At 43.6% G+C, this 27,334-nt stretch overlaps 1 long non-coding RNA gene across 2 annotated transcripts in view; it reads left to right on the top strand.

Annotated features, from left to right (window-relative positions):
• The first annotated feature begins 1,985 nt into the window (after positions 1 to 1,985).
• Positions 1,986 to 27,334, top strand: part of LOC102376606 — a 36,386-nt gene continuing 11,037 nt past the window's right edge. For both annotated transcript variants that reach the window (XR_001357837.2, XR_323540.2), the window contains exon 1: positions 1,986 to 2,084. This is a non-coding gene — a long non-coding RNA (uncharacterized LOC102376606). The remainder of the gene's footprint in view (positions 2,085 to 27,334) is intronic.

Raw genomic sequence — 27,334 nt, 5'->3', positions numbered from 1 at the left:
AGTGACTTTTCTTTTCTTGAGAGAACTCCTCAAAAACAGACTAGCACAGACAGCTAATGGTATAACTGCGCTGAGCATGCAGCAGTGCCTAAAATACATTCACTAAGTGCATTGAGCAAAAATTTCCATTTTGTACATGGTTTAAAAATTACTGCAGCGATGACATGAAGTCATTAGGTACATAAAGTATTAACAATGAGCTAAAGTGAAAAGGTTAGACATTCACTTTGGATGAGTTCCCCAGAGCCTGTATTCAAGGATCTTTAATGCAGTTGTGTGCTGGGCTGACAGAGTTGGGAGGAGGGGCACTTCAGCAAAAGTGACCTCTGGAAGGACTTTCGCCTGTAGTGGCAGAAAGAAGGCACATGTTCTCCCTGGGCTACACAGAGGAGTAACATTAGCACAAGCCTTTTACTATATCTTACACAAAAAAAAAAAGAGGCCTGTGTTCTCTCTAGCCCCAACTCTTCAGCCGGCACACTGCTATAACTGTGTCTCCATCTTTCTTAGGGCCTTGTTACGCACTAATTTTGGGTGGCTCCTAGCGCTCTTAACCCCTGGATTGTCTGCATGTTACCACCTTAAAGTGGTTTTCAGCACTCATTATGCCACTCAAAGTTAGGCCACTCCAGAGTAGGATTATCTATTGATCCACACTACCCAGCTCCAGTTCCACTGAGGTGGGGGCCACTCCCCACAGATGTCCTGCCCAAATTGAGGTCCTCTAGCATCCCAGGGTCTCTCACCGCCCCTGCACCCATAGAGCAGGGATTGAAGCCTGTCCTGGCTGGCGAGCCCTCTGCTGGCAACTCCAGCTCCTAGCCCTGCCCCTGCTCACCAGGCCTCTAGCGGTAAGTCGCAGCTGGGCACGTGGGGGCAGTCAAAGACGGTTTCTAAACTAAGGGTGTTGTCACAACCCAGTGATTTTTTGTGCCTCGGCACTATGGAATTTCCTGGCCACATGAGAGCTCCTTTGCACGGCAGAGTGTTCTGCTGCAATTAAGAGCCCGCGTGCAGGAGAGTTCCCGCCAATTTGCAGTTTCCTTTGCAGGATGCATTTCTTCCTTGCAGCACAGAAATGCACGGTGCAAAGAGTTCCCGCTATTCGGATACAAATTTGTGCCCCGCTATTGGCCAGTGCTAAATTATTCACACGTGGCGGCTAGTAATTGGCTCCCTGGCCGGTTAAAATTCCGCGCGACTTCCGCCCAAGTCGAAGAGCTTTGAGCACGCTGCAGAGTGCCTCTGAAGTTATCTGACTTGCGGTTGCCGATCGATAGACTGATCACCTATCGATCTTTCTTCCCGTCGCCGAGCGCACCCCCGACGTACCCCTTTCCCCGCCGGCTTCGAATTGCGGATGGATTAACTGGCTTGGGGCCCGCCAGCTGGAACAACTCGTGTGGTTGTTCAGACGACCGGACCACCTGCGTCGTGATTGCAAGCGGCGTGAGGAAAGTTTTTTGCAACCAGTAAGTTGTGTCTGCCTCTCCATTCACCAGCCCGCCCTGACGTACGAGCGTAACTCGAGTTGGCCCTGGCCGTCCGAGACAGGTGTGACTGCTCCAAACTATCAGCAACGTCAATCCGCAAGTGTGAAGCTCACAGCGGAAGATGTAACAAAAGCCTTAGAAAGGTTCAGTGTTGATTTCAGTGCTTCTAATCTACACTCCAAAGGCAGAAAAGCTGCAGATTTATGTAGCTTCTTATGCAGGAGAACTCAAAAAGATCTTCAAGAAAGCTGCTTGACAGAGATTTGCTTCTTTTCTTGGCGATTGGTTTCAGTTCTCCAGAGGTACATAACATAAGCCCTTGAGTTATGAAATGTGAGCTTCTTTAAAGGGACAGTCCCCCCAGCCTCCTTTCACACCCACTACAGGATTTCAAATATTGATTATCAGCCCATTGATTAATTCCTTAACTGTTAAGAAAGGTAACAGCCTGTCCCACCCAGTCTGATTGGGCAGCTGGAGTGTGTGCAGCTGGCTGGGCTGTGTTCGCTCTAATTAGCTGAAAGAGCAGTAGAGTCCTGTACGAGCCCACCTCTTACAACTGGGAACCAGCTGATCACCGCTTAAGTCTTTGTAGGTTGTGCTAAATTTCTTTTCTGTTTAGTATCTGCTCTTAGTGCCTGATTGGGACTCCTGACTTTTACTTTATTGTCCTTTATTGTTCTTGGTCTTGACTATTGGCCTAGGAATCTGTTACAGTAACAATGTTTGGTTCCTGAGGTGCCCTGCATTATTGCTTGGATTTGTGCACCCTCCATGAACTGTTAGCATTACTCTTACCAGGAGGTGGTAAGTCTATTTGTTCTGACAACCCTGTTTTCTTAGGCTCTTTGTCTTACTTGCTGTGATTTTTTGCATTTCTGAGACTTTCTCCAGTGAAATGGCAGACTCGGGGTATATCTGTACAGCGTAAGGCAATGCTGTGTTGAGATAGACAAGTGCTTGCTGTCTGCATGCTAACTTCTCAACGGGAAGCCAGTGCAGTACTGAATGCATGCCAATGCACTCTGCTTCCCTGAGTTCTGCAAGGTTTCTTGTTCTGAGCTGTTGTTCTAGCAGGCCTTGTATGTCACCTGAGACTAGGCAGGTTGTTTCATCCAGTTACTACATGCAATAGTTATCTGTGGAACTTTCTTATATGGATTCAAGTTAAATTCTCTAGAGAGTGTGTATCCTTGTGACCACTGATTTTTTTCCCCATGTTTTTGTTCAATTTGTAAATAAAATAAAATATCATTGGGGTGGGGGGCAGAGGGGAGATGTTTATCTGGCCCTTTATGTCCCTGGCAATAAGTGTTTTATGGTCACCTGCATATGACAGACTTCCCATAAAGAAAGGCATTAAATATTTTGCCTCTTTAAATGTAATCTTTTTTCTACAGCTCTCTTTATATAATAATGATATATCTCTATTAGTATAAGGGTGCATAATTTTTGTTAGCTCTCACAATTCAATGTATTGTAATGAGTTTTCACCAAGCTGCAGGAAAAGGACTGCATTAATATCCTCAATAGGAGCATCTGCAAATAATTTAGCTTTTGGAAATTATTGTCAGAGCATGAGAAAACTGGAGCCTCTCTAATAAACTCTTTCAGGCTCTTAAACCCTTTATTAATGTTGGAATCTCATGACTACTAGATACTTTGCACATCAGGGTTCCCAGATTGGTAAAATGCACATTTCCCTAGATAGTTCACCCTCACAAAGAATCTTTGGGGTTCTTTCTTGTCCTAAAAAATGGATGTAATGGGTGACACTTTCAATTCTGCTGTGATTTATCTAGCTTGGTCAGAAGCTAGGTGAAGGTGACATATTTTTTTTTTATGATACAGAAGTGTGTGTGTGAAACTTAACCCAGCAAAGGTCCCTGGAGTCTGTGATCATTTCCCTCTTACAGTATTCTGGTGGTATTTCAGCTGTTCTTCTCCCTGCCTCCCTAGATTAAAATATGTCATCTATATCAATCTTATTAGTTGCTGTGGTAATTATAATATCAAACAAACAATACAACCATATATCTTGAAATGTGTTTCATTTTATTTTTTCAATGGCTTTTGTTCTGGTGGAGGAAAAGGTTAACGGCTGGATTGCAGAGGGGCTGGGCGCAGCCTGGCTAATAGCAGTCTGCCCTGCAGCTGTGCCCCTGCGGGACATTGCAGGTAGCAGATCATGGCTCTTCCCCGGCTCCCGACCACACTGTCACTGCTGCAAAATCCTGGCTCCCTCCCTGCCAGCACTGTTTGGGCCTATCTCCATGGAAACCCTGGCCCCACATGGCCCTGCCCCTCCTGAGGCTCCAATGGAAATCAGCCACAATGATGCAGGCAGGGGCTGCTGGGAAATGGCAGGTGATGCAGGCAGTCTGGCTGCCGGCAGGATTTGCCATTTTGCCCACCCCATTGTAGAAACGGGGAGAGAGAGAAGCAGGGGAGCCAGAGAGTGCATGTGTCTGTGAGTGCTTGCTAGCCTGTAGCCTACTACAGCATAGAAACCTGCTGGTGTGAAGCCCTAGGTCAGGGGTGGCCAATTATTTTGGCTGGAGGGCTGTTTAAGAACTTTTGGTGAGCTGTCCAGGGCTCCAAAGGTAGCCTCATCCCTTGATGGTTGCCCCACCCCAGTCGCCATCACCGGAAGTCCCACTCATAACCCCTGACATTTTGCCACTGGAAGTCCCATCCCTTGCCCGTGGCAGTACTCCTTTTGGGAGGGGGTTTGCCATCCTGGAATCCCCCCCAAAAAATGGTATTAAAAAAGTCAAGTATCTATTGTAACATATTTTAATTTTATTTCAAAAATATTTTTGTCCTGATTTATGTGTCTTACATAGTGTATTTAGAGGTGATTGTATAATAGCTCAAACTAAAGTCTTACTCTTACACACTCCCCCCTACCCCCATGGCGCACAGCCCCTGCCACTGCCAGCAGTGGCAGCCCTTGGCTTGTGCAGGTGCCAGCACCCCACACTGCACAGCTCTGGCCAGTGCTGCATGGTGGTGGCAAAGAGTACTGCCCCACTGGGCACCTCTCTCACACCAGCCTCTGCATGCCCATGTGCTTCTCCAAGCAATTGCGGGTGTGGGGATAGCGGTGTGGGCTAGAGCCAGCTGGCTTCCCTGCCCTCTGCTTCCCAGGACCTGCAAAACTGGGAGCAGGGAAGGCAGCCAGCTCTGGGCTTTCCACAGTAGCGCAGAGCTGCACACGGGCTGCACAGAGCCTGGCATGAGAGAAGCAGTCAACGGAGTTGTGCTCCTCGCTTCCAGCATGCAGCACTGTCTGGAGCCATGCACGCCCAGGCCTGCATGGGCCATGAGTGCCCCAAGGGCTGCTGCTGTTGGTGGTGTGGGCTGTGCTCCATGGAGGGGAGTTTGTGTGTGTGTGTGTGGCGGCGGGGTCCCCACCCCTGCCATCCTCCCTTGCACCCATAGCCTGCCAACCCAAGCTCCGTGCTCCCACCACCCCTGTGGGCATGGGCTTCACAGTCCTGCTCAGCTGTAGACCCCCTGGCCCACCCCCCTAGTACCCACCTGCTCCCTACCTGTTGCCTGGAGTGAGCCAGATGCTGGAGAAGGTATGGAGGTTCCTGGGGTGGCAGCATCAGCAGCCCCACCCAGAAGCTGCATGCTGGCCAGGCCCTTCTGTGACCTCATCTTTTTTCTGCAACTGTGACCCACAGTTTGGGAACCACTGTATTACAAAAAAAAACCCAAATGAGCAACCTACGAATAAAAAAAAAAAAAAACCCACAAAGCCCAAAAACCTGCAACCTGTGAGACTAAAATCAACGTGACTTTTTTAAAAAAACAAGCCCAATTCTACTTATTATAAGCAGACTTGGTAACACTGGTCTTGGGGGGTGGTAGTGTGTGGGGGTGGTGGGGGTTCCCTGCCACATGCCCCTCCTCCCTTCCATGGCGCACTGTCCCACCAGCAGCAGCAGCAGTAGCAGGCAGTGGGCCTTGGAGCGCTTATGGCCTGCAGCAGGCAGAGCCCCCTGGTGGTGCATGGCTCCAGCTGAGTCTCAGGGGCTGCCCATGGCAGCACAGAACCAGTCTGGCCCACTGGCATGAACCTTCAAAGCAGATGGGCTGGCTCTGTGCCAGCACATGGGACTTCTGGCATTGCAGGTGGGGGTCATGCCCTAGTAGACTGGGCGGTGTGGGCACTGTTTCTCCCCATGGGACTTCCAGCACTCTAGCAGGAAACTGCACATGGCAGCACAGCCTGCCTGGCCTGAGGTTGTGCACTTTCCTTTAGCTTCTGGGTTCGCATGCCATTGGGCCAGACAGGCTGTGTGCTGCCACGTGTGGCTCTTAGGATTGCAGCTAGCAGCGTGCACCACTGGGCCAGGCTGGGCTCAGGCAATCAATAGTGGGACCAAGCTATAAAGGAATAGGCAGCCAGAACCCATAAATGGGAAGTGGCTATTGCTGTGCTAGCTACATAGTTACTCTACTATTGCTATTACTATTGGGAAGCAGCAGTGCTAGCAGATTCCTGACAGTAGCACAAGACAAAGTCGTGTGTGGAAGATGAGGTAAGGCTACTGCTATGTCTGTTGCTATAGGCTACCCTGAAGGCCATAGGATGTTAGAGGGTTCCTGCAGATGGCCCAAGGAGTCACCTGACTGGAATAGGGAAGGGCTTTGGTGTCAGATAAGCCAGGGCCAGAGCCTGAGCAGTCAGTCTGGCCCTGGAGGCTGAAGGGAAAGAAATTCTTCAGTAAGATGCTGCCTGGTGAGAGCTCAGTAGACATCCTGTTATCCCTGAGAGATGCCAGAAAGGAGCTGAGGGCTGGCAGGAGATGAAACACAGTGTGGACATGTATTTTAGATAGCCTTTGTGCTTGGAGAATTAAGTTATAGCCAGTGCACTAATGTTTTGGTTTGTGTTTTAACTGTAGAAGAGGTCAGGAGGTCCCAGTGGTGACAGGCGGCCCAGTGAGGCTGGAGCCTGCTGAGTGCAGGGCAAATGGTTGTCTCAGCCATCCTCTTGGCTGCTTTACAAGGGCCTGCAGCCTGGGGAGCGGGGTTGAGACAAGGTATGGGCACAGCTACAGGGGAGGTTGGAGGCTGTGATTAGCCCATAAGGCAACAGGTACCCATGGGGGCATGTGTGGGCCAAGAGAGTCCACCTAGTGGGAAGAAGGTATTGGGAACAGTGGGATCCAAGACTGATCTGCAGTTAAGAGGAGAGGTTATGGTTCACTCTAATTCCTTTGAGCAGCCTCCCTTTCCAAGTTTTTTGTTAGTGAGATCAAGGCATGGCAGATGACAGCAAAAGGAGGGTAACAGGAGCGGCACAGGAGCTGACTCACCACTAGGGGTGTGATAGCTGTAACACCAGCCATGTTACAGCATCTTATTCACATGTTCCTGTTAATGAAAACAAACACCACTAAATTTCTTGTAATGAAAGGAGCCTCCTGGGCTGGGTTGTCCAATCCAATCCCCCTCCACCCTGGAAGACCTGAGTTTTACCCATCTATCTTCTCTTTTTTTATCTTTTCATTAATTTTTTTTAGATTTATTGTCCATCAGTATACTTGCTTTTGTACAAAAGTCCACCTTAGAACTAATAAATGTCTAATTTTGTGTTTAGGTTGATAGTTCAATCATCTTGTGCTGCAACATTGTCTATTACTCCCTTTGAGGAATTATGAGCAATACATCTGAGCTAGGGGTGTTATCACTCCTTTTTTCCCTTTTTTTGGCCATGTTGCCAGAGTTTGCAAATGCCAGTGTGCACAAAATGTATTCCATTGCATTTCTTACATTTTCCCCCATGTCAGGCATAGCTGAAAATTTTGTTTCTCACAACGTATGTGTAGGTTTTTTTTTCTGATTTTGAACTGCACATATCTTTGTGCCTCAGATTTGTCAATCATGCCTCTAAGAGAAGAGAACTGTCCATTTCCCATTAATATCTTTCTGGTTATAGTGACTGACAAATTCTTGCTACTTTGTAAGGCTATTTTCTGTATCAGTTGTCAAGTGATCACTTTCTCTGAGTTATCCCCAGATCCAGATTGTAGTCTGATCTTCTATACAGGGCTGAGCTGGCCCTCCAATGTTGACTCTTCAGTCTTAGATCAATCACAAATTCATCTGTAGCTTCACTTCCTTCTTTATATGTTTTTGGTCAGGTTATGAGGGGCAACTTATTTTTACCTGGAGTGCAGTACTCCTCACATTTCTGTATATAACTTCACAGTTAGCATCTTTCGCCTAAATTCATTAAAAACTAAATGCATCCAGTGCTTCTGAGCAAGCCACTTCCAAGCATAAGTCTAGAGTCGTCCTTTACTGGCGCACACTACTTGCAGATACGTTTTTTTTTTTTGCTTTGCTGTTGTTGTGTCATGTGGTGTTCAGGAGATAGTCTGAGATAAGGCCTTGAGAGAACTGCTTTGAATTGCCTTCTTCCTCCCTTACAAATATGAGCCTCTTAAATCTAGTTCTGCATAACAGAAGGGGTCGGGGGCGGGTCCAGCGCCCTCTCTGCCTTCTGGCTCTCATGGTAGGGCAGCTGTTACTTAACTTAAATTAACCAAAAGAATTAGAGTTCCCATTCTTCTCTTTAAGTATCATCCTCCCCCTGTCCAATCCTAATCCCTCCTCCTTGTAGAGTTTATTCTTGCCACGATCCATTCTGGGGTGTTGTTACACATGACTCTTAGGCTATGATAACTGCTGTGGTGTGTTGAGAGGTGCTAATGTTAGAACAAGCTTAGAACAGTTGCACGTTAAGGTGTAATGCCATTTCTAACCTGCAAAACTGTGATGTCACCAGAGGGCTGGCAAGCAGGGGTGGGACTAGAAACTAGGTCCTCCTGCTCCTATATGGAAGTAGGTGGCTGCTGGGAAACTACTTCATCACTGTGAAGTCTTCTTCACTTTTATCACCGTGGTCTTTCTTGACAATCTGGGTCAGACCCTTGCACTAAGAGACAATGGTCCTTGCTGCATTCAACACTGTCTGTTATATACTGTGACTTCAGGAACTTCACTTGGATCTGGATCTGCAGCCAGCCTTGAGGCTGCCCCCGAGCCACCATCTGAGCTGCAATCCACTCTTAGATTGCCTGGTTCTCCTTGTTGCCCTTGGCAGTGGTGGCGATGGTCCTCTTGTTGCCATAGATTGAGATGAAGTCCAGCACTTCAACACAATACCACGTTGCCTGCCTGATAGGGTGCTTGGGGGGCATCCTTTCACTCATTCTCTGCCTCTGGCTGGCAAAGGTAGGTAGCTAATAACTGGCTTTGACTTCTGGCTGCTTGCACTGATTGCATGGGGTCACAGTCCTGGGGACAGGAAGGGACACATTACCTGGGGGATGAAAGGGGAGTTGACTTCATACTGCTAGCATTCCCCTGTGCAGAATTTGAGTGGTTGAAAGATTGTCCACATAGAGCAGGAGGTGGAGAGAGGGGACAGTGCATCCTGGGATGGTGAAGGACTGGAATTTTAGTAGTTTTATCTCTGCAGAACAGGCATGCATTACTGTAACTCAAGCTGGGTACCACAGCTCAAAGATAAACCTCACCTGACATGGTGCAACTAAAGATGCCTAGAGAGTGCTTAGCAATAGTTTTCATGTTTTAATACATGGACAATCCAGTAAAGAGCTCTTAGTGTAGCCTAAAGGTAGCATGTAACAACACTCTCGCATACAAACAGTCTTAAAACCAAGGTCTTATGCTCATCTGGCTCCACTGGCAGAAGTTCTGGTGGTTTTTAATCACCCTTACAGGCAGCTTAACATTATGCCACTCTCTGATTGGTGTTACCCAATTTGTATTACACTAATGTGTTACCACTCTAAACTACATGTTAGTATAAACACGACACCCACACTCTCTACCTCATTGACCTGGATTAGGCGTACTGCCCCTCCCCACCCTGATTGGACAGCTGTCCTCCACCAGCCTGGGTAAGCCCCCACTTCCCTCCCCCCACCCCACTCCCATCCCCTGCCAGCTTGGATCAGCCCATTGCTTTGCTTCTGCCCCACCAAGTTTATTTTTGGCTGCCAACACTGTCCCAGGAGAGCAAGCAGGAAAGAGGAACCCTCTCTGCCTGGCCCCCACTGCTGCTGCTGCTGTCTGGGCTGAGCTCAGCCTGAAGAAAAGTGGCAGCCCAGCAGCGGCAGTAGTGGCCAGGCCAGGTGGGTTTCCCTTCCCTGCCTGCTCCCCCGGGACAGCACCAGCAGCCAAAAGTAAGGTGGGGGACAAAGTGGGGAGCACCATGGGCAGGGGGTGGGAACAGGGTAAGCCCCAAAGGGAAAAGGGTGGAGCCTGCAATGGGAGGGGTGGGATTTTTATCTAAAAGTCTCTGCTGGCCTGAATGTGCAACTGCTTCAAACACGAACTAGTGCTAACACTGATCAACATCTGAGCAGCTCACAGTGCAACATGTAATGAGGCCCAAACTTCATTGAATGGGATAATTGGAAGCCATTATCTTCTTCTTTTCTCTATTTCCCTCCCTCTCTCTCCTCTGTTCTTCAGAATGCTACTTTACCTTTGCTCTGCGTCTGTCAAAGAGCATCCACAAACTAGTCAGTACTCTTAATTCCCTACATCTGGACAAAGCGAGAGCAAATTGGACACAGATAGGTAGTGTTTTTGATCTGGCAATGTTTTGCATGCACTGCAAATGACTACATGCACTGAAAGAAGAAAATCAAGATCTCTTTCTTCAGCTATTAAGTCAAAGGGGTTTGATATCTGGTGCAACCTAAAATGTCTTGTGTTTCTGATCAAGAGGTAGAACACCACAGTCTTTAATAGTCGCTGGAAAGGTACTAGTGGCTGCCTCAGGTGAATCCTTAATCAAATGACACTTACAGTTGCAATTACAGGTTTAATGAGAAGAGCAAGTTGCCTGCAGATCTTTTAAAGAGGAACTTCCCATAGAACACAGTGTGGACTTTAGGACACAGTGCAGTTTGTTTTTACTATTTGGCTCTGTCCTCTCACTGCTCCCTCCCAACATCCTCAGAAAGCAAGCCTGGAAAAGCAGTTAAAAGCACCAGATCTAAAACTTGTTTTTTGAGGCACAACTTTTTGGCAAGAAGTGGTGATTTGGTGACCTCAGAAAGTCACAAAGTCACTAGCACCAAACTTGAGTGTGCATGCTTCCTCCTCAAGTCACAAAGTCACTAGCACCAAACTTGAGAGTGCATGCTTCCTCCCCCCCCCCACCTTCTAAATAAAAGGTGGGGGGGGAGCTGTTTTCTTTATTTTAGGGTAATTATTTATTTTTAAAAAGCCAAACATTTGTGTGTGATCTTGAAGCTTGAAACAAGCAGACAAGGTTCTTTGGGTAAATCTGCTATCTTTTATTACACCAACTAAAATAGTTGGAAAATCTTTTCTTTGCAAGCTTTCAGGTACAAACACCCATCTTCAGGCAGAAGGAGCATCTGCAGTTGTTTTGTGCTCTCCTGGATGGGATGGAAGCCAGTGTGCAAGAATGCAAGTCAGTGAAAATACAAATGCGTGGCAGTGAGGGTCAGAGGGGGTGAGAGACAGGTTGCAGCATGGTGGGGTGGGGAGGAAGGAAATGGTGACCTGGTGATAGAATGTGCCTGGTAAATTGGAGAGAGGTTACCTGAGGTATCAGATGGTAGACAGGTTATAACCTGCCTACAAATCCAATATATATATTTAGTCCATGATTTTTTGTCTCCAGTAGATAGATGAAGTGAAGTTTGTAGGCTCGCCTGCAAAAGGTGTTTTGTAAATTCCTTTTTAGGATTAGAACTAAGAGACTGGAGAGAGATTGGCTGTCTTGTGAAAAGTTTGCACCCACAGGTATTTGGATATTTTTGTCTTTCATAGATTTTCACTGTGCGTTCATTCTGGTATGCAGTTGTTGTGTGGTTTCTCATACATGTTTTCCATCATGGCATTTACTGCACTGAATGAGAGATTACATTTCTGGAGGTGCAGGTGTAAGATCCAGGAACGGTGATGGTTCTGTTGTGGGGTGTAGTTACTGTGGGAGTGGTGGAGATATGATAGCGGGTTTTACATTTCGTGTCATGGCATGGTCTGGATCCATTCGGTGCATTTTGGGCCATAGGAAGTTTGTTTCTATTATTTTCAGAGAAACAGGACTTTGTACACGATTCTAGTAAATACCGGTAAACGAAATTATACCAAACAATGTACCTGATTCATATGATCCATTATTGTAATGGTACCTGAATATCGGAAAATCGCTTTAGTGAAAGGGGTAGCAATACAATTGCAGGAGCTCCAGGAGAGACTATCAGCCTTGTTGAGACTTCCCTCTGGACTATGAAAGACAAGAGGAAAACCTGGGGAACCAATATTGCCTCATTTGTTTCTTTCTATTTCTTTATCTGTTTGCCTTTATCTCACTGTCTCTGTTGTCTTACAAGTCCATTGTTAACTGTTTGGATCATTGTCTTTTGTTTTCTGCAGAACCCTGTACAATGGGTACCAAGAATAGGATCCAAACATGCATGGTAATGCAAATAATAAGCAGTATTATTGGCAGCTTAGGCTTCCTTATGCTTTGTGTGAAATATTAGAAGTTTGAGTCTAGCCTGGCATCTTCAACACTTTTCACTCTGCGCTCGTGCTATTTTTTCCACTTAGCAGTGAAGGATGCCTAACAAGGAGTAAGTAAAACTATTTAAATATTCTCCCAAAAAAGTGTTTTCCAATTACAAAGCATAGATTCATTTTTTTTGTTGTTGCCCTAATAATGAATTTTCAATTATTTCTCTATTATTAATAATAATAATAAATATCTGGTACCCTTGACGATGGTGGTGGAGAGGGGAAACCTTTTTGGCACATATGCCAAAAATTATCCCAACATCCTTTCTGAATACCACTCTAATCCCCTTCCCCTGCCCAACCTGTTGCTCTTCTTTCTGTTTTCTGTTCTAGCTCCCATGGTGCCACCTGTCCCCTCTCCAGTTTTCCAGGTGCCACACACACGAGCTACCCATGTCATTTATGGCACCTGTGTTGCAGGTTGGCCACCCCTGCTCTGAGAAATACCAACTTTTAATGTATACTTTATTAAGGAGGAATAATAAAATGAACCATTTAAAAATATTTGCCTAATAATTGCTCACCTACAAAACCTTTTTAATACCAACCTTCAGAACACTCAGGCTATTTTCATTGCTTCAAACACAGCAACTAACAGCCATAACATTTCAGTTGTACACCAAATTTCTTTTTGTGTCATCCATTTCCCTGTGAAAGTTTATCTGATCAGCTCAATGCCACGGGCTAACAGCCTGTAACAAAGTTCATCCCAAAAAATGTCAGAAATAATCAAAAAGTTAAACTCTTAAATCCGAAAAGAGAAAGCTGGCTACAAACATTCCAATGTGTCTTGCTCTCTTCGCATAGGATATACAGAGTTTTCTGGTTCATCAACCAAAGCTGAGTTACAGAACAAGCTATCACTGTCTCTGTTGCTGCCACCCAGATTTGTTTCAGTAGACTATTCTTTCCTGCTGTACAATAATTGTGAATTATTCCCTCAGGCTTGCTCACCCTCAATCCCTTTCCCACCACCCCTCCAAAAAAAAAAAAAAAAATCCAGTTGCTGTAAGGCTGCTAGCTAGCTAGGAAATACGGCATTAAACATCTGTGCCTTGGATAGATACAACTGTACATATGAATTGCATATACATCTCCAGAAAGCTATAGGGCAAGTAGCTTGTTTTGGCTGAGGAGGGGAGAATGGTAGAAGGGCAAATTCACTGTCTCTCTTTCTCTAGTGTATTAAGCACAAAGCAGTTAAAACACCTTTTCCTCCACTCACTGTTCCTCTTCATTGCCTCTCCTCACTTTTCTGTGTGGCATTTGTTCCACCTTGAGCTATTGGTAATGGTACTGAATTCTGATGAGAGCAAGCTTGCAACCTCAGGCATAGCATTTTGGGGCAATTTGTTTCAGTAGCTTAGAAAACCTGTCACTTTTCAGGTCACTGTGTCTGGTTACCTGCTGTAGTACTTTGCCATTCAAAAAGAGCACAATTTGCTAATGTAGTTTTAGATCTAGCCCTAATGTGAATTAATGTTGCAGTTATTGCTTACCCTACTGTTAGAAGCCGTATAGATTAAACCTACTGGCAAGAATATCTCTGCCTGTATTGGTGGTAAGCTGTAAGCACTGCTTACGTGCAGAAATGATAGAACTGAGCTTCGCTACCTTGTTAGAGACAGTAACACAGACATATTCAGCAGCAAAACCTGGCAGGCCTTGTGTTACCCTCTCACACTTGCTCTCCACTCATGTTGTGTGATGTAGCCTTCACCAGAACAGGTCAGCCAAGAGACCATTGCTAATTTATGGCACTCAAATGTGCTGGTAACAGGTGGATGTCTGATATCAATTTTCTGTCACCTCGCTGACCATTGTATTGCAACCAGAGTGAAGTACACTTGGCAACTGCTCAAGCTATTCAGTTTGTCTGGGATGGTGCATTATTTATTGCTTGCTGGGAAAACATGCTCTGTGTAGTAGGGTTATTTATATGGAAAGATTTCTGAGTAACAGTACAAAAGTAAAAGCAAAATACTGTTTTGGTGGGGATGGTCCTTCAAGGAGCAAAGGGAAACTAAGTGCTCAAAACCCATTGTGAGCTAATAAGAGGTAGATGCTTACATTGTCTTTTATGTTTTAGACAATCTTCCCTATGCTTCTTATCAGTAGATCTCAAAGGCAGTAAATATCATTATCTATATTTTGTTAAATGGAAATCTTGGATACAAATAGGTACAGGGATTTGCCAAGGCTAGTCAGCAGGACAGTAAGAGAGCCAGGACTAAGACCCATGTCTACAGAGAGCAAGTCCAATGTGCTATCCAATGAGACATACTGCCTTCCCCACTAGGCTCCACTGAATTTGTGTATTGTCTGTTCAAAAATACTGTATTTTCTGAAAATCCTGAGAGGGAGTTAGCTGCAAGAATTAGTTCGCTCTTGAGCTAGATGAATCTGGAAAACTGTTTTCGGTGTAATGCATCAATTTTTCACAAATGTGTTAATTGCTATTTAACCATACGCTTCTACTTTTGTTCAGTTAAAATTACTTTCAATTTATTCCTTGCCAGGGCTATTTATTAAAGCTATCTATTTAAGGGGCATTCAGAAAGTATTTACCCTGACCTTTAATGATATACTAGAACCCAACAGGTTTTACAGTTCAAAGCACTGATGTGTTGATCTGCTTCTTTCTTAGCAGTTACTTCTTATCGGAACAGAACTTGTATGAGTCAAGTCACTGAACATTTGAAAAATAAGGAATGTAATTATCATGGTGATTGAGTACCTCCATAGAAAAGGCTTAATTTCCCCCAAAGAAAATCCATGAGGACATACATAATGATGAAATGGTAAGACTGCAGAATGAAAACTGGGTAGCTGAATTCAAGCAGGGGAGAATAGATCAAGAATGTGAGGATAAGCCAAGATTAGAGGGGCCATCACAACAAACCAAACTGATGTATTGCACAGAAACAATGGTGAATGGCATAAGATCAGCAAAGTACACTGCTCATGCCTGAGACGCAGTGGGTCAGTCAGTATATGTCATCCTCAATGAAGACTTGAGTATGAGGCAGTTTCATCAAGATGGGTGCCTTAAACAGAAGAGATCACAACTTAATATTTCCAGGGAACGTTTAAGGCAGTTTCAAGCAAAGTCAGAATATTTTTTTTAAGAATATGACTGTAACATGGCTACACCACTTTGATCCTGAGACCAAACAGAACATACAGCAGGATGGGCAGATAATCTACACCTCTTGAGAAATTCAGGAAATGGCAGTGGTCAGTAAGATCCCGACCAGCATTTTTTAGACAATGAAAGGGTGATCATGACTCAACAGCAAGACTGTCAGACAGAGTATTATACTAGTAAAAAGCTGTACTTGACAGAAGCCATCAAAGGCAAGTGCTGTGGAAAAAAATGAGTTGAGGAGTTCTGTATCTACCGAACAATAAACCACCTCATAATCCTAGGCTGAAGTAACAGATGAATCAAACATTGCTATGAACAAGTTCTCCATCCAGATTATTCCCCATTTTTGGTTCCATCAGACTTCTACTAGGGGTGTGTGAAGCGGGCCCTATTTGATTCGGATTTGGATTCGGACTGAATTGGGGATAGCGATTCGGATCACTGTTCTTGATTCGATTTGGCCGAATCTGAATCTGAAGATTTGATGCTGATTCAGAAAATCGGTGATTTGGACATAGACACAGCTTTAAAAGTATTTTTTTCTACATACCTTGAGGTAGCAGGTGCAGCTCGTGAACACTGCGATGCTGGGGCACATGGAGCATCCCACAGGAGTGTGGGGGGACCCTCCATGTGCTCAGTGGTGAACCTGAAAGTAGACTGGAAGTACTTCTGATCCACTTGCAAGTCTGCTGGGAGCCCTCCCCCACACCTCCCCAGCTCAGCAATTGGCCACAGGGGGACCCCAGGTGCCCCACCCCCCAGACCCAGGAGGCACCGGTCACCGAGCCAGGGAAGGGCACTGGGGGCCCCCCACGCACTCCCTGGCAGATCCAGAAGTGGACCGGAAGTGCTTCTGGTCTACTTCCAGGTCTGCTGCCGAATGTGCTGGGGAGCTCCCTGTGCTTCTGTGGGACACTCCATGCACCCCAGCACTCCAGCACTCATGAGCCCCTGCTACCTAGAGCTTTATAGAAAAAACATTTAAAGTTGTGTCTATGTCTGAATCTCCAAATCTTTTGAAATCGATTCGGAGACTTCTGATTCGCTTCCGAGAGATTAAAGTGTCCTCTGATTCGGTTCCTTGTTCCTATCTCATGTTATGGAACAGCGTGGTACATGCCTCCCTCTTTCCCAGGGTGTGTTTGTATCCATTGGCCTTGTTGTGTTACACAGCCTGTCTACTTCCAAGGCTGTGTGAAACTGTGTATATGTGACCCACATTCTTAAAAATCAGTTAACCCCTGCTGTCCTACCTGAACCATCCTAATGCATATACATATATACCTATAAACCAATTCACAAAAAGCAAACCTTTAAATACCATTTCTAAGCCAACAGTCCCTGGGGAACTTCCATGCAACACATGGTATAGTGTGCAGAAAGTTATCCTGGGGGCAGTAGGGGAGGCTGGGGCCGGCACTGGGCTGACCTCAGCAACATTACCTGAGGTCCTGGAGGTCTTCTGGGGCTGCAGCAGTGGTGATCCTGCTTGGCAGAGCCTGGCTGGCAGCCGTAGTACAGCTCCAGGTGGCCTGGCTCTACTCAATAGCGAGTGCTGCCCATGTGTGCACCGTTCTGTTGTTTTTTTTCTGCGGGGCTTTTTGGTGTTGTTTGTTTCCCATGGGGGTTTTTGACCCCTGGATATCCAAGGGGCCAAAAAAAAAAGAAGTAGTGCATGCACAGGCAACATGCCTTTGCAGCGTGGAGAACACCTGACTGTATGGTATGTGGTGCTGTAGATGTGTTTGTGGTACCACATACTGCATGGCCATGCTCATCTGGATGCACCTTATGTGTCTTTTTCATCAAAGTATATCTGAGTGCCACAGACAATAAACAACTACAGAGTTAACAGTTAAGGGTGAGGAGGGAGAATTGGTAAGGTCTGAGTTGGGAATTGGATTTTAAATGTTGTTAGCACTTCTCAGCTCATTTACCATAGAGAAAGTGAATTTATGTGATGATAACGGTAGAGTTAAGTGTAGCTCACTTTTCAGTAGCACTGCTATAGCTATAGATAAAGCTATACCTCTCTTACAAATACAGACTTTTCAAGATTATCTTTTAGGTGTCAGACCTTTTACAGTCCTTATTGGTTTGTAATTTAAGACTGTACTCAAGGGCCTACTATATTTACTTCCTACTTAATAGACTTTCCCAGCTCCCATAAGTGTTCTTGAGAATTTATATATGAACTCCTGAAGAAAAAACAAACTCTTCTTTCTTATGGCTTTTATACCCCAGCACATAGCAGGGATGTGTGTAGTATGGAGGGACCTAATGACCCCTCTTTCTTTCTCCTACGATGAAGGTTTATGGTAAAAAATGGAGGAAGAGTTCTGACTTTCTCTTAATGTTAAAGTTCAGGTCTTAGTAAGTGCTACAGGACTAGAACATTAGTGTAATGACAGCCTCACAAAAGGAAGTGGAGCAAATGAAAATGAAAAAGTCTTTTAGGGCAATAATTTAAACTTTGTTCTTGTTGACATCTATTTAACTCAGATGCCTGATGAGTAGTTTAGAAAAAACACATCTTGGTGGATTAAATGGATACCTCTTTCATTCCCTCCACATGAACTTTTGAGTGCTCACATCTTAGCTAATAACCATATAAAAAATCCTCCAGCTACACCTGGAAAGTCAGCCTAATAAGGAGAGAAAGGAGAAGAATAAACTCAGGAGGGAGAGGGTAGCATGAAGAAGGGAAAGAAACTCTTTAAAGCGTTTACACAGAAACAGAGGCACAAATCCAATTTTAAGAAATTTTGCTTTTCAGTGATGGGATGAAGCATGATACACAATCTTCTCCCATCTCCAAACATTTGGTGGCTTGTTAAAAAGCATGGATGCAGTAAAGCTTATGGTCCCTTCTGTACCTTATCCTCCTTTTTTGGGTTTCTTGTGCTGCTGTGTCACTTTTATTTCTCATGCTCATGGAGTCCAAGGATATGAATTGTTCATGGCCCATGAAATAGCACAAAAGGGACAACATCTTTTTGCACCCTCCCATCTACTTACACATCTAAAAAGTTAGCTCTGAGACAGCTCTTAATGTAGCAGTCTGCAGTAACAGTCTATATGATTAACGTATATTAATCCTGCAAAAATGACTCAAACTCTGTTGCTTCAGTTAAAATCTGTGGCTTCAGTTTATCTTAATTTCATATGCCCAGCCCTAGAGGAGACAAAAGACATTTATTCCTTGAATTATTCTTTTTCTGGGTCAAGCCACATTATGCTTGAAACAACTCGCATCTCTTTGAAATGAGGAACAGGTGGCCACTTCTGTGCCTAATAGTTCTACTGAAGTAAAGGGAAAGTTTTCCATAAATTATATCACCTCACACTGAGATTCACATATTATGCATGTCTCATCAGCTTGGTTTGTATTCTGTATTACTAAAGATATGAGGCTTCTGGGCTTTTTCTCTGAGGAAGGACACTTGTAGAGCTTTCAGATTTTTATTTTTATGTTTTGCTTTAATTATTATATTACAGGTAGCTCTCCAAGGTAGAACTTTTTTATTTGCTGTGATTTTTCTTCCAGACTGACAAATTTATATTTTAACTAGAAGCTTTTGTTTCCTGAGGGGTATAGCATGTTGTTGTTATTTAGTGTAGGAACTACAAAAAAGACAGCATTCCTTCATCTGCCTATGAAAATAGTATGGACTTGGGGTCTGTCTGTGTGGTAAAGTCAGTGCCGTGGAGGAGCATCTGAGTCAGCTCTCGAAGACCTAGGTCAAATACAGAAAGCAACAGAGCTGTGCTAGCTTAGCACTACACCCAGGTTAGTACCGGGTGCTAATTATCCCTGCTAAGAAACATAATTTTTCACTGATTGTGGTAAAAAAATGCTCCCTCTGTGGTAGTATGGCATAATTGAATGAAGTATGGTGGAGTATATTTTATTCTCAAGCTGCCACCAATCTGAAGTCTGAATGAAGTGGACTATATTGCCCTCCTCTAGTACAGAGATTCCCTTGTTAATGATGTATTTAGGTTTTTCTATTTCAAGCACTGCTCCTGTAATGTTACCTATGGCTTTTAATGGCCAAATCCTTTAAAATGCAATAACAATATCCTTTCTGATTTAGCTTGTGGCATGGTTGTACCTATGTTTAAGCATCTCATGATAATACCACCTGGACATGTGCTTCCATACTAGTCTTGGCCTGAGAATGAGAGAGATCATATTTACTTGATTGTAAGATGAAGCCCTCCCCCTCCCCCCCCCCTTTAAAATAGGTTAAAAAAATCGCCTTGTGTTAGAAGCTGGGTTTTTGGTTGTAGCCGTGTTGGTCTAAGGACATAGGCAGGCAAGGTTCTTTGGGTAGATGTGAAAGCTTGCTAAGAGCTTTTTTCCAGCTACTCAGTTGATCTAATAAAAGATAGCACATCTACCCAAAGAACCTGCCTTGTCTTAGAATTGAGTACAAGGGTGGTGGACTGCTGTGGCTTGGGCTCGGGCTCTGGTCCCAGCCCTGCCCTGGCTGTAGCTGCTGCCTGCCTCCCTTCGCCATCTCTCCCCTGCAGCCTCTTCCTCACCCATCTCTCCTCCCTACTCTTCCTATGTTCTCCCACCTGCCCTTCTCCCACCCCTGCTTACCTTTGCTTTATGCTGGCAGGCTCTGTGAATGCTGCAGAGCCTCCAATAATTAGATTCTATCCATGGAAAACTTACACAAAATTATAAATTTTCCACGGATAAAAATTATTGGGAGGTCATTTTAAATTCAGGCTCATCTTAGATTCAAGTAAATAAGGAATATTAATCTCAAGAATTAGGGCCATGACATGCAGACCCCCCCCCCCTCCTTTTTTTTCTTTTTTTTCCAAGTAAAGTGTTTCCTACAGGAAACTCCCTAATTTAAAATATTATTATAATATTAATATTCTCTTAGGTTACTATTTCAAAACTTCATAGCTCATCATATATTTTGGATGATGTCCACCTCCTATCCATTGTACATAAAATGTACTATCAGTGAGACAGATGGAGAGGAATGTTCAATTACAATAGTATGGGAACAAATCCAAAATTTGGAAGGGGGCACACTATTTGCACCAATAACTAGAGTGAAAGAGTTGGATAGAACAGGTATTGTCTTCAAATCATGACACCTAGACAGTGATTTGCAAGAAAATTCCTTAGAAATATAAGGGAGGAAAGGGCTTTAAGAAGTAATCTACTTTTTTTGTCTCATTCTCTGACACAGGAGAAGCATCCTGCAGGATAAGCTTTCACAGATATTTATCAGGTTTATTCTTACTTTCCACTGAAAGGGATTCCTAACCCTCCATGCTTTGAGTTAGTCTGGGGAACAATTGATGACTGCCCTCTATAACTACTTGATACGTGTTATATATAACTACTTGATACATGTCAGAAGACTGTTTATCATGTCCCTCCTCTTTTATACACGTGATAGAGGCAAGTTTTTCAATGCTTCCTCCAGTTCATGTTTTTCAAAACTCTCATAATTCTTTTTTGCTCTCCCCTGTGCTCTCTCCAGTTTCTTGACATTTGTCTTTCTTAAAGTGTGAAGCCAAAACCTCAATTAAATCTCAGCAATGTCCACCAGAGAGGAATAATTACTTCCTGAATCGTTAGATATGACATTCCGATTTGTAAAACCCAGAATGAGATTTGCTTTTATTTGTTGGGTCCCATCCCCCACCCCCCCATTGGAACAGAACCATATTATTGACCCACATAGAGGTTGAGGTACACACGAACATACAAGTCCTTTTCTACATATTAATGTTTAAGCAGTTCTTCCCCCTTTGGGCATTCCTACATCATACATTTATTTGACTTTAATCTTGCAGATATAGTACTTCTTTTGTTTGTTTTCTACCAGGATCACTTTAAATTCCGATCCTCATCCTGTCTTGCAACGTCCTGGTAATGTCTACCCAGTGCTGTGTCATCTGCAGTTTTTGAAGTGTCCTATCTATTCAGTTCTATTCAGTATTTTAATCAACAACTTGGATGATAGAAGAGACCCCTTCGGCACCACAACATAAACTTCCCAGTTTCCTATTCCATTTGAAAAGGTATACATAAGAATTTTCCACCCAGTTATGAAATCGCCTTATGGTGGTTTCACATAGCCCATATTTTTTCTAGTTTGCTTTTAAAGGCATCATGCGAATGTCAAAAATCCCTCACCACTTCTGCAACACCAGCAGTAAATATATATCAAATCTTCCTATTCTGCCTTATTTGATAGGCTATTTACCCTCTCAGATAAGGAAATTGGATTGTTTTGACACACCATTTTTCTTGACAAATCCATATTGGCCTTTTAATCACCTATTTGTTCTATAGGTATTTGTATAAGTATTATTTAATAATTTGTACCAGTATCTTTCTGTATATCAAAGTTAGTCTAACTGAGCTTTAATTTTACAGGTCCTTCTTTTCTGATTCTTAAAGATGGGTACAATATTTGCCCTTCTCCATTCCACTGGGACCACCTGTGTCCTCTGTGAGTTCTCAAAGATAATTGCTAATGGTTCAGAGATTGCTTCAGCTAATTCCTTAAGTACTCTAGGATGAATTTCATCAAACTCTGCCAACTTGAATACCTCTAATGCAACTAAATATTCTTTAACCTGTTCTTTCCCTGTTCTGTGCAAATGTCTCTCCCTAAAATTAATTGCTTAAAATTAAGTATCTTGTCAGTAGTCACCTTCGCCTGTGTATGATGATTGAAGCAAGGGAGGCACTGATGAACTTAGTCTTCTCTGTCATCCATTTCCTGCTGTCTTCTTACTATAATTTCCTTTAGCTTCCTACTACTATCTGTATAGAACTTTTTCATGTTGCTTTGTATGTCCCTTGCTAGCAGTAATTAATTCCAGATCATAGCTTTTCTACCTTTCTTTTCCTACCTACTTCTTTGTGCTATTCTCTTTATACTCATCTGTGTGTTTCTTTTCCACTTTTTTGTACAATACTTATTTGATTTTTTTTTTCACATCATCAAAGTGTTCCATATTGGGTTCTTAGTATACTACTACTATTCTTTTGCCCCAGGATGTTTTGTCAGTCTACCTTTAATATACTGTCTTCGAGTAACTACTAGCTCTCCCACAGCTTTTCCTTTAGAATTTTATCCTAGGGACCCTACTCAACAATTCCCTATGTCGAACTCCATCAATTCAACCATTTTATCCCAGGAACTCAGTCATTTTGTGATCACTTTTACTCCAGTTACCTTCTGTCTTCAGATCCTAACCTGTATCTGAAATGCAGTGTTAAAGTACTTATTTACACTGCTTCCAACTAAACTGAAGAGAGTAAAGCCAAGGAATTTGGGAACTACAATGTACTATGTGAGAGAGCCAGATGCTCATGGGACATTAGACTCCATCTAGTTTGATATGCAAGAGATTTTTACAGTTTCATTGGCTTCATATGCCTATTCATGTGTGATGTAAGCGAAGAGCCATCAATTTAGAATCTGATCATAGCCATAGGAGAAATGCCATTTACATCATTATTCAGTGAGAATAGGTATTTACAGGTAAGATAAACTGTCTGTCTGCTTAGCTCAGCAAGCATTACAAGATGTAATGCTTAGTATAGCTCAGGCTCTGTCTACATTCTCTAAAAAATCAACATGGCAAGAAAGGATTTTTCAGTTACCTGTCTCTTCTACATACCAGTGTCCCTTGCTGCATCTGCATCTGGTACACACATTTATATTAGTTGTATACTTTCATTTTTTCTGTGGCAGATTAGAAGGGAAGTGCAAGTGGTGCAATACAGTATATGGAATAGAAGATGAATAGCATCCTCTCTCTCTCTCTCTCTGAACTGAACCACATTTTCTACCTTGTTACAAAGTGTGAAATATGAATTCAGTGAAATAAGAGTAAAACCTTTTGTAGTATTTGCTAATATGCACTACCTCTCCTTGCCCTGGCTTCTTCTGGTGATGTGAACCTCATAGTCCTTCCTTTGTCCTTCTCCTTACCTGCTTCTCTGACCTTTTCTCCACTCTCCTTCTCCCTCCCTCCTACACCTTCCACCCACCCTTACAGCCCTTAACCAACAGAGGCAAAGTTATTTCAATAACTGCAGCTGTGCCACTAAATTGTAACTTTCAGATTTTTATTGGAAAACTAAATTGAAAGCTGCCTAATGATCCCAAGAGAAGGATCTCCCAGCACAGCATAATCTAAAGTAAATTTAGAATGGCAATCCATTGGGGGCAACAAATGAAGCAGTGCTGAAAATCCAGAGCCAAAGCATCAGCTCAAATTTAAAGCACTTCTATTCTCTGCATCCAAGGTTGAGTGGGGGGGGGGGTGTTTTGTTTTTTTTTTCAACAAAGAGCCGCCCAGGGGGGGGGGGGGGGGGGTTGTTTTTGTTTTTCTGCACAGCAATAGGTATCAACTCTTTACTCAAAGCTTAGCTAGCTGTTCTCCTCTTTAAAATCCCTCACCACTTCTGTAACACCTGCAACAAATCTGCCAATTAGTCCTCTCTTCATTTATTAAATCCACTTATCTCATTTTAGGGGGGGAATGCATCTTTTCATCTCCCTGTGTCCTAGCCTTATCGAGTACCTTTGTCTTATTGATGTCTCACCCCACTTTCCTCTCCTACTTATTGATTTGTTGCTGCTCTACATCCCATTGCGTTTTGCTTGAAATAAGTGAGTACAGCTCTTTGACCTAAGGGGCTTGCTTTTCCATGTTCACTTTTTATTTTGTTGTTCTATTAAAATAATAATAATAAATATGCCTCATGCTAAAACTCCTGGGGTGGAGGATCTGAAGGAGGAAATATCCATGAAGATCTCCTGAAATAAGAAAGCTTACCCACTTTGGTCCACAGAGAACATCAAGAAGTCCATCTGCAACTGTAGAAGATCCTTAGGTATCTGTATAAATACTTTGGGTTGTCCAACTGGCAGTCCATGGGTTGCATGTGGCCTGCAGGATTAAATTGTGGTCTCTGAGTTTCTACTTAGCTGTCACACTCTTTATCACTCAGGCTACAGTAGCAGTCAGTGGGTCTAGGCTGTCCCTTCCTCTTCCAGGGGGCAGTGTCGTGTGGCATGGGGTGTAGGGAGCAGAAGGGGTAAGTCTGGGTACATGGTACAGAGTGGGGTGGGTGGGTGGGCGGAGGAGGGCAAACAGGGGTACCTGTGCAGATGCATGGGAGAAGCAGGGGCACCTGCATGGCACATGGCCTGGAGTTATGTGGTTTGCCTTGGTGTGGCCCACGTGGCATGTGGCCCTCGCTGGTGTGACCATGAAATATGTGAAAGAGCATGTGCATCCACAATGGCTCTGGGACCAGTAGTTCTTCTACTGACTTCCGAGTAGCACAGATTCAATAGAGGAGCACTGTAAACTTCTACCCATGTAGCCCCCACAAATAAGTGTGAGTACATACTAAAGATATCTGGGATCTGTAAGAAGAGAAGAGCCATTGTGCAAGAGCTAATATGTCATAGGCTGTCTTTGCTTGAGAAACTGTTTCTCAGGAGGGTGACATTTATCCTTGGCCAAGCTCAGTGTCCACCTTGGTATTTTTCCCTTCCACAAACCCTAGCCTAATGTAATGCTGTTTGGATCTCTCATAACGGGGAATGGGGTGGGAATGGGACTGCAACAAATGCTATTTTCCCCACTCACTTTTATATGGGAAAGGGAGAGAGGTGTGTGCATAAGGCACTTGCCTGTATGGATCAGATGGGAAATGATCTGGTACAAGGGATATTAAGCCGCTACCAACTTTCTATGAAGCATGATGGTTCCAGTGCCCTGCTAACCAGTTCTGATGAAATACAGGTAGGTGCAAATACAACATATTTGATGCTTTAATATTGGATAAATATGGCTTTTTTTTTTTCCACTTGCTTTTACTTATGGCCTTGCCAGCAGCGGAGAGTTGGAGCAGTGAACAAAGGGAGTAGAACTGGCTTTTAAATTGCAAATGGAAACAGTTTCAACCCTGAATAATTTGGCAGGGTACTGGTAGCAGTCCTGATTTTTCGTCATTTCTCTAAAGGTTAGCGGGGAGAGGGCGGGAGAGGGCAAGAGTCCATTCCTCTCAGATATCAAACTATGCAAGGTTTACTGTATATTTTCTTTTCTAATGTACAAAGGAACCTCCCTTTGCCACTACCCTCCCTCATTGTCCACAGGCCCTTCTGGCTAGCTCATTGGTAGAAGCTAATGAAACATAAAAATACACAGCTATTATCATTTGATGCTAAAAGCATCTTTTTCTGTAGCACCTGCATGGAGCATAGCCATATATTTCAATACCCATTCACTAGTAGGCTGCTTCTAACTATAATTTTCTCATAGAAAAAAAAATGAAAGAGGAAGCTGTTTAATGTTCCTTGTTAGTTTTTTAATAAACAAAATGAGTATGACAAGCCAAGTGGGCTTTGAGTAAAGAGCTGTTGAAACCTACGTCTGTGCTAAATGCAAGCAGAGACAGCAGAAGTACTTTCATCTTCAGCTTTTTGCTGAAGCTATGAACCTCATAATAATATATATTTCAATTTTTGCAACTGCTGTTAAATGATTGGAGGATTGAGCCCTTTAGATACAGGAGCAACTTTTAGATCAGGTAAATAATCCCAGTGGGGACTCACCTGAATAAAGTTATTCCTATGGTGGTGTAAACAGCTACATATAATATTCTGTAATTTTTCTGGGTTAGAATCCAATAGGAAGATGCATGTGTCTCTTTCTCTCTCTCTCCAAATTCTCACGGCTCTTATTCTGCAGCAGTCACAGAATTTATATTGTGAATCTGTCCCTTCTTCCATCTAATTTTTCTCACCTATTGGGATTTGGTGATTTTTTTCTTTTCTTTTTTTTTTTTTGCTCTGTATAGTTGTAAATGGGTATGAAAGCAAAACTGTGTTGTTAAGTAGTAGTTATATTTGTCCTTGAGGAATAGACTATTTGTCCTTGCCATATTGTGTCAAGCCAAATCCATTCAGCTTTCTCCCAACATTTTATGATTGCTTTGCTGCAGAAATCAGACTACCTATGTCGAGATAATAGTCCGTGAGTATTTGAGAAACAGACCTACAAGTTAGGTATCTGATATCTGCAAATGGAATTTGGGATGTTGTGTATGTGTGTGGGTGTGTACCTTTTTTTAGAAAGTATTTTATACTGATTCAAGAAACAAAGCCTTTTCCAGCAGTTTCTTCAACACAGTGAAGAAATTCACTATAATGTGTGACAGCAAGCTTAATAACATACAGGAACATTTCAACCTAAGCTTCAACATTTCTAGGTTTTCCATTAAGTACTCAGACAAAGTTGCTTCTGTCTTTTGCTGCCATGGCAATAGTTTTTAATTGTTATAAATCATGGTTATTACAGTAGTACCTAATGGTTAACTGAGTGTGAGGCATCATCCTGGCAGGCCCAGTATAAAAAGGAGTAGTTGATTCTTGACTTGAGGACCCAAGCATCTAAATGGACAGGATGAACTTACAGGCAGAGTGAACTAGGTGTTGGCAAAAAATAGCATGTCAGTTCTAAGGTTTTGGGGAGGCTACTTCAGACAGTGAAAGCAAAACAGAAATGAAAGGTGTGCAGGCCTAATCCCGATCCCATCCATGTCGCCATGTGCGGGCCGGGAGCGATCCGGGCCCTTTTTCGCTCCGCGCAGGCTGTGGCCAGCAGCCCGGGCATGCTGGATCGGAGAGAACGGGCGACACGCTAGAATTAGGCACGCACGCGTAATGGTTGATTCAAGATTGTTTACTTACACTGAAGATGGTTGCGGTGTAGGCTGGACAGTTTCCCAGGCACAGCTCCGATTAAATCCTCGTTTGAGGACTACAACAAGCTCGGGTCTCTCTCACGAAGTTTGCTAGGCTCCGTGGATCCTTTTATTCACTCACTCACACAAAGTTTGCTAGGCTCCGTGGGTCCTTTTGCGCGCAGGGAGAGGGATACGTCGAGGATTGCGAACGGCAACGGGGAGAGGCTCTTAGTAGTTGATTAGGCTACCAGTCGGTCCAAGATTTACGTAGAAGTCCACGAGGTAATCATGGACTCCTTGCCGGAATTCTCTCGG

The sequence above is a fragment of the Alligator sinensis genome, unplaced genomic scaffold (assembly GCF_000455745.1).
Source record: "Alligator sinensis unplaced genomic scaffold, ASM45574v1 scaffold693_1, whole genome shotgun sequence".
Classification (NCBI taxonomy): domain Eukaryota; kingdom Metazoa; phylum Chordata; order Crocodylia; family Alligatoridae; genus Alligator; species Alligator sinensis.
This window is presented reverse-complemented; position numbering and strand designations above follow the sequence as displayed.